The sequence below is a fragment of the Chrysoperla carnea genome, chromosome 3, assembly GCF_905475395.1.
Source record: "Chrysoperla carnea chromosome 3, inChrCarn1.1, whole genome shotgun sequence".
NCBI lineage: Eukaryota > Metazoa > Arthropoda > Insecta > Neuroptera > Chrysopidae > Chrysoperla > Chrysoperla carnea.
The window spans coordinates 17,712,837-17,726,025 of NC_058339.1; positions in this window are offsets into that span (position 1 = coordinate 17,712,837).

Here is a 13,189-nt window from a genome sequence, read left to right on the forward strand (position 1 = left end):
GATCGAAAATGTCAAATTAATATTAAGTGAATTATAGACTATAAAAACAATTTTATAGCTTTGAAGCAGTTCCAACAAAACAAAGTTGTGTTTTTGATTTGTAAAAACGCCTGGATTTGGAAAAAAAAGAAATCTTGTATAAACCACAGGGTACTACCGAGAATATATTCTTTTATAAAAAAAGTATATTTAGTTTAAAAAAAAAGGCAAGATAAGAGATACTTATTAAATGACGTGCTGTGTATGTATAAAAGCCAAAAGGCTGCTGTTGTACATTACTCATACCGAGTGTTTCATGTGAACTACATGTTTGATCTGTAAATCAATTAACAATGATGGCAACGTTTCCCTTGAGTTTACATTAAGACGGCTTGATATTTGATTCCTTATTGAACTTCGAGAAGGATGAATTATGTCTTGACCATGAGAACGGTGGCGTTAACTAACGCTTGATGCGCATTAGGAAAGCAATCAAATATCTTTTTGGCAAATTAAAATTACATGACCAAAGACACAAAATCATATTAAAATTACAGCCACTCTAAAATTAATCGATCTAGTTAGGTTTCATTTTCAGAAAACGTCTTTTTATCCTTGTTTTCAGAAAAAACTGAAACATCAACTACAAAATATGACTCTTCTTGACATCTATTGGCGAGTACATACATTGCACGTAGTTTGCTTTGTAGGTATTGTATAGATTGAAGTCCGTGTGGTTTGGTCAGTTTTGGTTGATAATAGCTGATTTTAAGCAAAAATAATGCAAGTTGAATGAAAGTTCGACACTTTTTATACAGTTTTAACGTATCTATTATGTTTACAATTTTAACGGATGTGGTGTTCCGGATACCAGTTCTAGCTACCTTTTAGAGCATAGTGGTTATTTTTAAATGTATACACGATGTATAAAACATGTATTATATGCAAAATCTGTACGAGTATGTGAATAAATTAGCTTTGTTATTTTTAATTCCATGAGCTACAATTTTTTTTATATATTTTTATTTTATTTTATGAAAAGCATTATTGTTTGATACATTTACAATATGTTATATTAGTAATATTATATTATATTTTAATAAAATAAAATGGCCTAAATATATGTATTTGTTTATACGATCATTAAAATATTTTAATATATATGTTGGGTTTGTAGGTTGAAAAAAACTTTTTTAATTATATCCTGGTGACAAAACCTCAGGAATACCACCTTCCAAAACAATTTTTTCAGGACATGATTTTCAATATAATTTGTATACAATTTATGGGAGTTTAATAGCCTTTAACATTTAAAGAAAAATTTGTAACACAGGAGCTGCGCTAGCTAAGCGAATTTCCTAAGACATTGAAAATTGAATATTAGAGTTTTAGTTAACTTAAAATTTTTCTTTCAAAAATTAAGCGAATAGAGAAAAAACACAAGGGCATTTTTTTGTGCTTAAAACTGATAAAAAAAATACAAATATATATATATATATATTTTTTTTTTAACGATGGTCATTTTTGACATCTATTTGATGAAATTTTGTCTAAACCCCGTTATCAGTAAGCAATATCTCCATTTCCTTCGGCAATTCTCTAATTACGATTCATTTGGTTCGGATTCATGATTGATAACCAATTCGATAAGAAATTTTAGTCTACCTGATTTCAGTCAGTTTGAATTAGTCCGTACAAAATATCCTTAATTAAAATGAAAAGGTTGATTGACTTGTTAAAATCTTAACTTTTTGGCTCCAATTTTTTTCTACCGACGCACCGTTTTCTTTATAAAGTAACAAAAAAGAAGCGAAAGTTTTAGAACAACGCTTGGTTTTTTTCAGCTTTAGCCTAACCCGCTGTCTTACTCCTTGTGTCCCTTTAATATCGGGAGAAAATTTGTGAATCATATTCTATGTCCTTGAAGTTAGCGATACTTTAATTTTCAGCTGGCTAATAATTTTGTCGAAGTTGTAATGACATTTTACCTGGATCAACGCCACTATTTAGTAACTCAAATATGACAAACTGCATAAATATTTGATTGTTTTATCTATTATTCGGGCCTATTTGGTGGGATTTCTTATTTATGTTTTGTTAAAAGCCAATTTTTTTCAACCTACATAAAACATCGATGGAAGTCCGAATGATACTTTAGTCAACAAAGTAAAAATAACATAAAAGAAATTATTCTGGACAAAAAACATTGTCTGAAAGAAAATTCTACTTTGCACATTCTTTTGTTTTTCTTATATATTTTAATGTAATAATAGGTAAACTATGTTATCTGATGTATAGATTTCATCTATATCCGGCTAAAAGGAAACGTCTGTTTCCATTGCCCGTTGTTATATCTTATATCTTCGTTTTTTAGAAGAATAGAGGATCATAGTTACATGAACTAAAGAAAACTTCTTAATCTGTTTGAGTATTATGGTTAGTTACCGGTTCGGACCGGATGTATAAAGATGTGTACCTATATTTGTAGGTAAGTAGTCTGTTGAAGTATTATATACATATATATATGGTGGAATTATATGGAATAATCTATTTGTGATGTCGATGATACAGATATAGAAGAAAAGGTATTTTGCAGAATTATATCTTTTAATTTTTTTTGTTTTAAGTAACAGAATTGAAGAAAAATAATGTGCCAAACTTATCCAAAGGAAAAAAAAATTGTTGGAAAAATTAACAAAGTCGAAATATTAAAGAATTTCATTTCACCATACCTACAGAATACGTTTTTTATCAGTAGCACGTCGCCTTATTGGTATATAAATTAGTAGCTTAATTTTTCCCTATTTTATTCTACACTAAACTAAACTTTCTATAAGTCCAATCATTAAATTAAGCTGATGTTTATACTTTTTAGATCAAAATTACCCCATCCAACGAGTTTCATCAAATTACAAAACAAAATTTTTTTCCCGATTTTCTCAATTTTTTCAAAGGGGTACGTACACCTTAAAAAAGCAAAAAATCGAAAAATTTTTTTTATCTCCAATTTTGATAAAACTCAGTATATAAGGTAATTTTGACTCAAAAATACAAAAATCGGGTGCATTTGTTGACTGGTCTAATAGTTTTTGAGATACGGACTAAAATCGATCCAAATACTGCGATATCTCAGAAACTCTGCATTCAATCATTAAATAAACCTGATTTTTATACTTTTTGGATCAAAATTACCCCATAAACCGAGTTTCATCAAATTCCAAGACAAAATTTTTTTTTGCGTTTTTCTCGATTTTTTCAAAGGGGTACGTACCCCTTAAAAAAATCGTCAAAAACCGAAAAATTTTTGGTATCTCTAATTTCGATAAAACTCAGTATATAAGGTAATTTTGACCCAAAAAGTACAAAAATCGTGTGCATTTGTCGACTGGACAATTAGTTTTTGAGATATGGACTAAAATCGATCCAAATATTGCGATATCTCAAAACCTCTGCATCCAATCATTAAATTAACCTGATTTTTATACTTTTTGGACCAAAATTACCCCATCCACCGAGTTTCATCAAATTCCAGAACAAAATTTTTTTTTCCGATTTTCTCGATTTTTTCAAAGGGATACATACCCCTTAAAAAAATTGCAAAAAATCGAAAATTTTTGTGTGTCTTCAATTTCGATAAAACTTAGTATATAAGGTAATTTTGACCCAAAAAGTACAAAAATCGGGTGCATTTGATGATTGGTCAATTAGTCTAGTCATCAAATGCTAGCTAATCGAATAATTAACTTAGACTAATCGAATAATTTTTGAGAAACGGACTAAAATCGATCCAAATATTGCGATATCTCAGAAACTGTGCATCCAATCATTAAATTAACCTGATTTTTATACATTTTGGATCAAAATTATCCCATCCACTGAGTTTCATCAAATTCAAAAACAAAAATTTTTGATTTTTCAAAACTAATGCCTTTTTTTCTTATAACTAAACTGAATTTGGAATATACTCATTGAATCTATGAGCCAACACAATTATACATTGAACCCATTGTCGTCGTTTATATAAGCACGAATATGGCTTCTTTTTGAAGGCATAATTTGTATATGCAGTCTAGTTTTGGGAATATAAAGATTGTGAGGGATTCTTATCGGTTTCATTATACCTAAAATATTTATTTTTTAAACACTTTTATATGTCTTGATATTGATAAATGTGATACACTAAATGCCTTTTGTATAATATAAAACGCAAATTGATTTACAACCATCATATTATCGTATCGATATATTTCATAAATATAAATTTAATCAATATAACCAATTTAAAGAGTAAAAACAAAATAAAAAAATAAGTATAGGATATATTATAATATATACCAGAAATATAAAATATAATATCTTCATATATTTCAAAATATATCTTAGGAATATGTTTCATGAATTATTTATACCTTTTGCAGAAACAACTAATATTTATAACATCAATAATAATGCCTTCATTTGATCCTTTAGTAAAATTTGTTAACACTGTTAACGATACATGTACCAAGTGGCTCACAAAACATTCTTATCATTCAGTATTGGAAAGTTTATTAAATTAAAGTCAAAATAACGGGATAAAATTATAGTTAATTAATTGTTTGATTTACTATATTTACTAGATGCTAGCGGCATTAATTGGCATAGGTATCCTAATTTGAATATATACATATTTAGTTATTACTCATATCCTCATTTGAATATTCAAATTTCATTTCATCAAGGTATTCCGTCAAGTGTATATGAAAAACATAAACATTATTATAAGTATTTTTGTAAATCTAAATCACTACCAATCAGTATTGGTAGTGGTTGTAAAAGGCGCTCATTAATTTACATAAAATCGTTAAGTTAAAAACTTCGATTTTTTTGATAACACAGGCAAATTTAATCAGGTTTTATTAGAATTTTTTTTAAACCCACTAATTTTGGGTCTTTTTTTCAGCTTCGATGTCAGTTTTTCGCTAGCCATCACTTATATACTTAATTCGGTGACCAGGGCTTCACCTGCTTGCAACCTATTTGAGCTAGGATAATTTTGATCAAAAATTTGAAAAGTATGACCCAAATTTAATAGAATTACATACTTGGTTTATCAAAATTGAATATAATTTGGATGTGATAGAGCAAAATTAAATTTTTTTGATTCTGATGACGTCAGAAAGTATAAAAATTAGATTTTTTTGATAACACAGGCAAATTTGATCCGATTTCATTGGAATTATTTTTGAAACCCACTATTTTTGGGCCATTCTTTTCAGCTGTGATATCAATTTTCCACTAGCTATCACTTATGTGCTTCATTTCGGGACCACGACTCCACATTCTGGAAACCTATTAAAGCTAGGTTCATTTTGATCAAAAATTTGAAAAGTATGGCCCAAATTTGGTAGGATTAAAATGCTTCGTTTATCAAAATTGAATTAAATTTGGATGTGATAGAGCAAAATTAGTAGGATTACATACTTTCCAGAAAATTTCCATGGCTTGATTTTCTACACCATTATGTTCGGTAATATGTATTTATTTTATAACGAATGAGGTAAGCCTTGTTGACATTTGAACTGGTGGTATATACCTAGAGCATAATATCGAAAAACTGTATGATACATACATACCATACAATATGATATATTCGTTATACTGATATTGTGTCGTTTCATTGCACGTGTTGGAGTTACAATCTAATCCATAGGGTTTGTTATACCGTTCCTGGTGGATAAGAATGTTTGTGCGACTTTGTATCATTATTGTTTTATATAAAAAATGGATTAAAGTTTTTGGCATTGTCTATTAGTTAGTTACACGACTTGATAATTGCTTTTTTTCTGTGACTTTCTTATGGGAAATATTTTGTTGTTTTATGATAAAATGGAAAGTTTGTTATTTTGACACATGTAGTCCGGTATTTATCCCGAAAGATAGACCGAAATTTCGACGTGGTCACCACTCAGTGGGCACCACCATATCAGTTGTCATTACTTCAGACAACTTACATAATGTATAACCTTTCTTGCCTGTTTTTTCCTGTCAACGGGAGATCTCCCTTATTCCTTTATCAAATTCCATGATTTACTCCTAATTTTAAAGCTTATCATGCTGGCTAATGACTAAAAATAAACTCAGTGTCTAACTTAAATGAACCACCTAGAAAAAAACAGGTTAGAGAAATAATTTTAAGATTAAACTTTGTTCATTATGCAATTTGGATATCGTATCTGTAATAAAATTGCCTGTACATTTAAAAAATTTTTATCAGCGTTTCCACCATCAAATATTTTTCTAACTAATCGTTAATCCTGAAGATTCTGATCTGGATAATCGAACAAACTTAGTTTAGTTATTGTATTGCCATCGATCTTTGATAAGTGTGCGTGGCTTAAATTTATTCCGAAGTATTGAAAGGGGTGAAAATACAAAACTAATCCAGGTTGTTGGATATAACCCTTCCAAAAAAGTTATTTTTGTATGTTCAATGACGAAACATGAGAAGTAAATTTGAAAACAGTACAAATAAACGAATGAATAAAATACAAAAAATACAAAAAATACATACCTACACACTTTGATATTATTTACGTATCATTGGAAAATCATTTATAAATAAAAATTTAATTTTCCATTATAATTAGGTAAGTTTTATTGAAAGCACTTATTATTGTTACATTTACAATTCGATACCCTAAAGTTATTTATTAATAACAGACTGTTATAAACTCTATACACGTTACACACTATAGACGTATTCACAATAATACAGAAGATGTTTTTAATACTGAAGGTGGATTTTCAATTTAGTTTCTTTTATTTTTTTTTATATATTTTATTGTATTTTCCCAAAATCGTAAACAAGTGTTGACGGTGCGGACTTATAATGATCATAGCTTTCTGTTTTCTGAATAAACAAAAGTTCAACTGATTGAAAAATTAACTTTAAGGACATAACGTCATAGTATTGGCTTGTCAAATTCGTTGACATACTCTATGGTATTAATTACTTATATTTTGTATGATATTATATTGAGTTATATTATTCTACGACTTTTTATTATAAAACTTAGTAATAACGAGTGTAAATTCTGTGTTGTATATTCATTTTTTTAAAGTGTAAATTATATATTGAACTGTCACCAATTGACAGGTCACATATTAATACGTCACAAACAGAGAGCGCCAAAAGGTTGCGTTATTATACATTGAACTGTCACCAATTAACAAGTCACATATTAATACGTCATGAACAGAGAGAGCCAAAAGACTGTGATTAAACATCTCAAAATTATTCTGTATTTTAAATATTTTTTTACACTTAATTAATGCATTTGTATTTACATTTTTTACTATGTTATAAAGGTGTAAACAAAGATTTAAAAATATAAAAAAAAATACATGAATATTCCCTATTATATTCAACATTCATTTAATTAAAATACTTTATTATTTATATATTTACTAAATTTATAGCGTATAATGGGTCGCACATAAATGAATAGCACACTCGTTATAATTTTCAATTCCACCTTCAACATATTCAAGCCCCCTTGTGCTTACACGTATACAAAGCAACCATACATACAATTACTGTTATTTTCAATATTTAAGTGGTATTTAACATTGATGTAAATTACAATGAATGTAAGTAATATCCATATCGAATACGAACATTTATCCATCTAGCTTTTTATCCTTTAATGGTATAAATATGCGACCATTGTTATAACAGTGTATAATGTAGGTAACTCATTTCTACAAATGAGCTACTGTTATTATGGAATAATATGTGGAAATCATTGATCTATTAATTTATTATTTAGTATTTTATTACGATTGTCTATAAAATACAAATAATTGGTTGCTATAGACTAATACACTTTCATACGAACAGGGACTGAATATATTATCCAGCTGGCAGCAAAGAGTTAAACTTTATATGTACACGACATGATTGGACAAGCTTATTGCGTATGGATAATTTTCATGACATGCAAATACCATGTATTTATTCATTTTGTTTGATTTATTCTTTGTGGCTATTAAAAGTTTCTTTCAATTATTACTAATTTATTAAGTCGAAAAAAATCTAATTTTTGTACCTGAAGAACGCACTAGTCAAAAGCTGCAAACTTGAATTTTACTTCAGATTTTTCATTTATATGGTATAATAATCGAAAAAATCAAAAAAATTATATTAAATATTTAAAAAAATATTTGTTAACATATATCTTGTGAAGTATTTATATAATGTTGACACTATATGACCTTCTTGCGCGCTTAGAAGCTAATCGAAAATTTTTACCCTTACCGTATCTATCTTGAATAAAGTAATAAAATAATATAAACACTGCGTTGTTTATACACTAAGTGAAAAAAGAAAAGAAAATTAATATAATCATACATAGAATGTCATTTTCAATTATCTCACAATTATAAAAATAAAATCGTTTATATTTAAAATAATAATGGCTTTTTTAATATATTTTAAAAAAAATCGCGAGGAGCAACAACTCCATCACTTAATTTATTGAAATAAGTGACTGCCTGATGTTAATAGTCTCAACATCACATACAGTTTTTTTTTTAATTTAATTTTTTGAAAAAACTCGACAAATGAGCTAGATAGGTGTCAGTTGTTTGCTCTTCTGACTACGGTTACAAAGGACCCTAGTTCATATCAAAAGCAGGCTCTCTGGTAAATTTTAAAAAATAGTTCATAAACAACAACTATGCAAATTCAGAAAAAATCAAATTTAGATTATATTTTTTTGTCGTCACTTTCAACGGTGGTTGTGGCAGGCTTGGTACAGTGTTGAACTTCTATTCCATAGGTTAAGGGTTCGAAGCTCATGCAAGTCGGTCACTTTCAATTGTTCAATCAATTCACAACTTGATCTGGAAGTGGTTATCTGAGCACTGATAGAACGCATTACTAAGGGCACTGATGGCACAGTTCCGATTCGTCTCGACGGTAGTACAAGTACGCTAAGAATAACCCGGATCAGAAGAACAATTGACGAGCCGTTTAAGCGACTGTCTGATGTTGATAAACTCACCATCACATATAGTTTTTTTTTTTTTTAAATTTTATAAAAAAAATTTAACGAATTAGCCAGATAGGTGTCAGTTGTTTACGCTTCTGACTACTGATATAAATACCATGGCAAAAAAGGGTGGAAAAGAATCATATCTGGAAAATACAGGTTTTATAAAATTTTTTAATGAAAATCGCGAAAAATTTCTTATTGTGACCTTTGACCCCGAGTAAATTTTATTTCAGGTATGAGATCGATGAGAACTTTGTAGACATCATTTCTGATATTGTTTTCAACAATCCTATCAACTATGAGCTCGGCGCGCATTTTTTACCTTTGCATTTATAATTTGATCGGATAAACATTTTTTTATCTTGTATCCAGAACAGGTCATCTGAAAAGCTCATCACTTTTCGACATGCTGTTATATACATATATATAGACGTAAAACATTTTCAATAGTAGATACGGTCATAAATTTTTTTTAATTGGATATCAATGTATATACTAACATCGAAACAATATTGTTTTTTATTCAAAGGCCATACGATACGAGTGTAATAAAATAAGTGCCTTCTTTGTCTATATTGTGAATGTGGAACCGTTTGTTTTAGTCATATGCCAATCAAATTTGATTTGTAAATTCAATTTAGGAAAAATAATATATTGAGAGAAGTATAGCAGTATAAGTGGAGAAATTAAAATGTCAGATGGTATTATGATTTGTCAATTTCTAGATGTCAACTTAATAATATTTTTATCTCAATACGTTATATAATATAACTAGCTTGACACCCGCCCGTGACTTTACTGGCCTCAAAAGTAAAAACCACCGCTTTTTAGTCTCCACCTCTCTTGATCTCACTTATCATCCTTTCATAACACTCGAAGTAATTGTTTTACACAGCTGAAATATATGCACTATCTTCAATTTTTTTAAATTGTAAAATAGTAATAATTCATTGAGTATTTCAGAAAAGATGGCCATGAAATGTTTCACATTTACTATTTAAAATTTCTACAGAGTCTTTAATTTATGGTTCAAATTATGATCATAATTGGAGTAGTAAAATGTTAGGATATTTTTAATATCTTAATTATTGCTCGAGTGTTATTCTCATGTATGAGCTATATTGTTGTATAGTTTCATTCAAATCCATTCGCTAGTTTTTGCGTGAAAGCGTAACAAACAAACAAACAAACAAACATCCTTTTTTACATTTTAACAAACTTTTACATTTTTAATATATAAGGATAGTCAAACGTTATACGTATCTATATTCTTCAATTATTTTAATACTTAATTGTCTGTCGAATTAAAATGTTCCAATTGAATATTATATATTTTGCATGATTTCTATATACAGAAATATCTTTACTATTGGATGTTAGGTTTGGTACTATTCTGAAAGCTTTTATTTCATTCGTTTTGTCGTCTGTCTTGAATGATAACAATAGTGGACCAAATATAAATAAATTAAGCTATAATTGAGTTTGGCCATATGCAATTTTCCGGATATCTTTAGTTCTGATAATAAACCGAAAATATATTTGATGCTAGTCACAAAAATTTTTTTTTATGTTTAACAGAATATATTCAGTGTTTTTTAACTTCACATGTACTAGCGAAACTCGAAAAATAAGTTAAATCGACGAAAATGCTTTAAACGAATGTAAACCAAATAGTTAAGATATAATTGATAGGAAAATTTAACTTTTTTCATTCAATTCGAACAAAAATGGTCTTTATAGAAATATAAATCAATTGTTACTATCATCTTGGGATTACTACAAAAACCTCTCAAATTATAAAAACAAGGTAAAATTTTTGCTTTTGATGAGTAGAATCCAATAAAAAAAGTTTACGTCTGAAACGTGGACCAAGCAAAAACTTTTTGGATATGGAATCTTTGGAGAGCATTGCAAGACAACATATATGCAAATTACATAACTTTTTTTGAAAAAGTTAATAAAAAGCATACAGGAACTTTGACAAAAGACTTCATTAAGCTTTGACATTCGTTACAATTTAATTACAAATTATTGTAAAAAGCCCGTTTACTTATTTACCAAATATCCATATACATTTATGAAATCAACATCATATCTATTTTTCCAATCCAATAAAACCTTGATTCTGGACATTGTTGTGAATTAAACATTGTTTATTTATTGGGTGGATATACATTTAAATATATAGAGTGTACCAGGTTTTAAACGGAAAATAAAATGGGCGATTTCATTCTTTGAATCACTTGTGAATTTATTTTAATATTCAATTTTTTTTTTAATTTAAATTTTTTACGTTGTCAACTGTTTGTGCCTGCCTTGTGCTGAACCTAGGAGTTCTTGTGCTTTGTTACTATCATTTCCAGGTGCAAGCGCAGAGATAATTTTTTCTCTCATAATTCATACTGAATGTTGTTAACCCTAGTAGATCGTTGCCCTATTAGTTCAGTTGGTTAAGACGTAACCAATTTCGTTTACAAATTGAATTTAATTAATAGTTGTGATTGGCTGGTGTAATGCGTGGTATATGCATGAAGGGGATGCACTCAGCCTCTGAAGTTGAGTACCTGATAAATGAATTTATCAGCGGAAAGGTGGTAAAACGCAAATATGGTATCCAAATGGGCTCTATATCCTAAGTGGACCTTCGTGGGCAGGCAACATAACCTAACCTAACCTACTGAATGCTACTGAACACCCCTGGAACTATTACTATGATGATTTTACCAAATTACGAAAATATTTTTGACTGAAAATATGCCAAGCTTAAAGAAAGTAGTCGTTAGAGCTTAAATTTTTATATTGTCTCTTTGGGCTTTGTTTTCGAGCCCTAAAACATGTAAGCCCTTGTTTTAAAAATTGTTTGGAGTTTTAAATTTTCCCGACTATAGCCTGAGACTCCCTGTCTATCCATGGCATTTGTATGTATGTAGGTATATAAATGTAACAATAACCAAGAGTCAAAGTGGAGGTTGGTTACTGTATGTGGTGTCATGCATGGAAGAATTGAATGTATTGTGAGCTGGGTGATGAGGTATGATGTGGTATATTGACCTGTTGCGGTTTCAACCATTAAACTGTATTTGTGAGATAACCTCTTCAATCTTTTAACATTTAGTTTAATATTATTTATACATACATTTACAAAAATATACATATTGTATCCCATTTTTGTATAGGTTGCAAATAAAATAGGAAAAACTAAATTATTTTTTATAATTAAGGGAGCATTGCGAAAAATAAACAGAATATTAATCAGGCAGTTCAGATTCAAGCGATAGTTCAGACAGTTGCAATATTGACCAAATTCTAGGTCATTAAATGATCCTATAACATTGGCTTATAATTTGAATGCAATACGAACTCATATTGCATTAATATACATTTTATCATAAACGTTAATAAAAATCATACATCAACTTTAATTTTTAAATTTGTTTACAAAAAACTTCGTAAGAAAGAAAGCTGACTCATCGATCAACGCACAGCTGAAACCGCTGGGTCTAGAAGTTTGAAATTTTGTACACACGTTCCTTAAGTAACGTAAGTGAACACTAAGAGTTTTTGGAATTTATAATTTATGGAGAAAAACGCAAAAACAATTTTGTTTTGGAATTTGATGAAACTCGGTTAATGGGGTAATTTTGAACAAAAAAATATAAAAATCATTTAATAATTGGATGCAGAGTTTTTGAGATATCGCAATATTTGTATTGATTTTAATCCGAATCCCAAAAATTATTCGACCAGTCAACAAATGCACTCAATTTTTGTACCTTTTGGGTCAAAATTACCTTATATACTGAGTTTTATCGAAATTGGAGATAAAAAAAAATTCAAAAAATAGGTAAATTCAAAGAAGCTTTGTTTTCATCGTGGTGATCATGACAAAATCGCCTTTCAAAGAAAATTTTTGGTATTTATGGATGAAATATCGCTTTTTTAGTCATGTTTATATTCGCTATGAAAACGGAAGTATGGCCAATCAAATAAGACAGATGAAATTATTGCTATAAATGATTGCAGCAAATAAAAAAGGCTATTCTTGTTATTGGTTTTATAGAGACTTCTATTTTTTCTTCACTGTAGCCATTTTCGAATGTAGCCAATATGTGACAGTGTTTATACAAACAAACTAGCTTAAAAATAAAATCTGAAATATAGCTATTATCGAC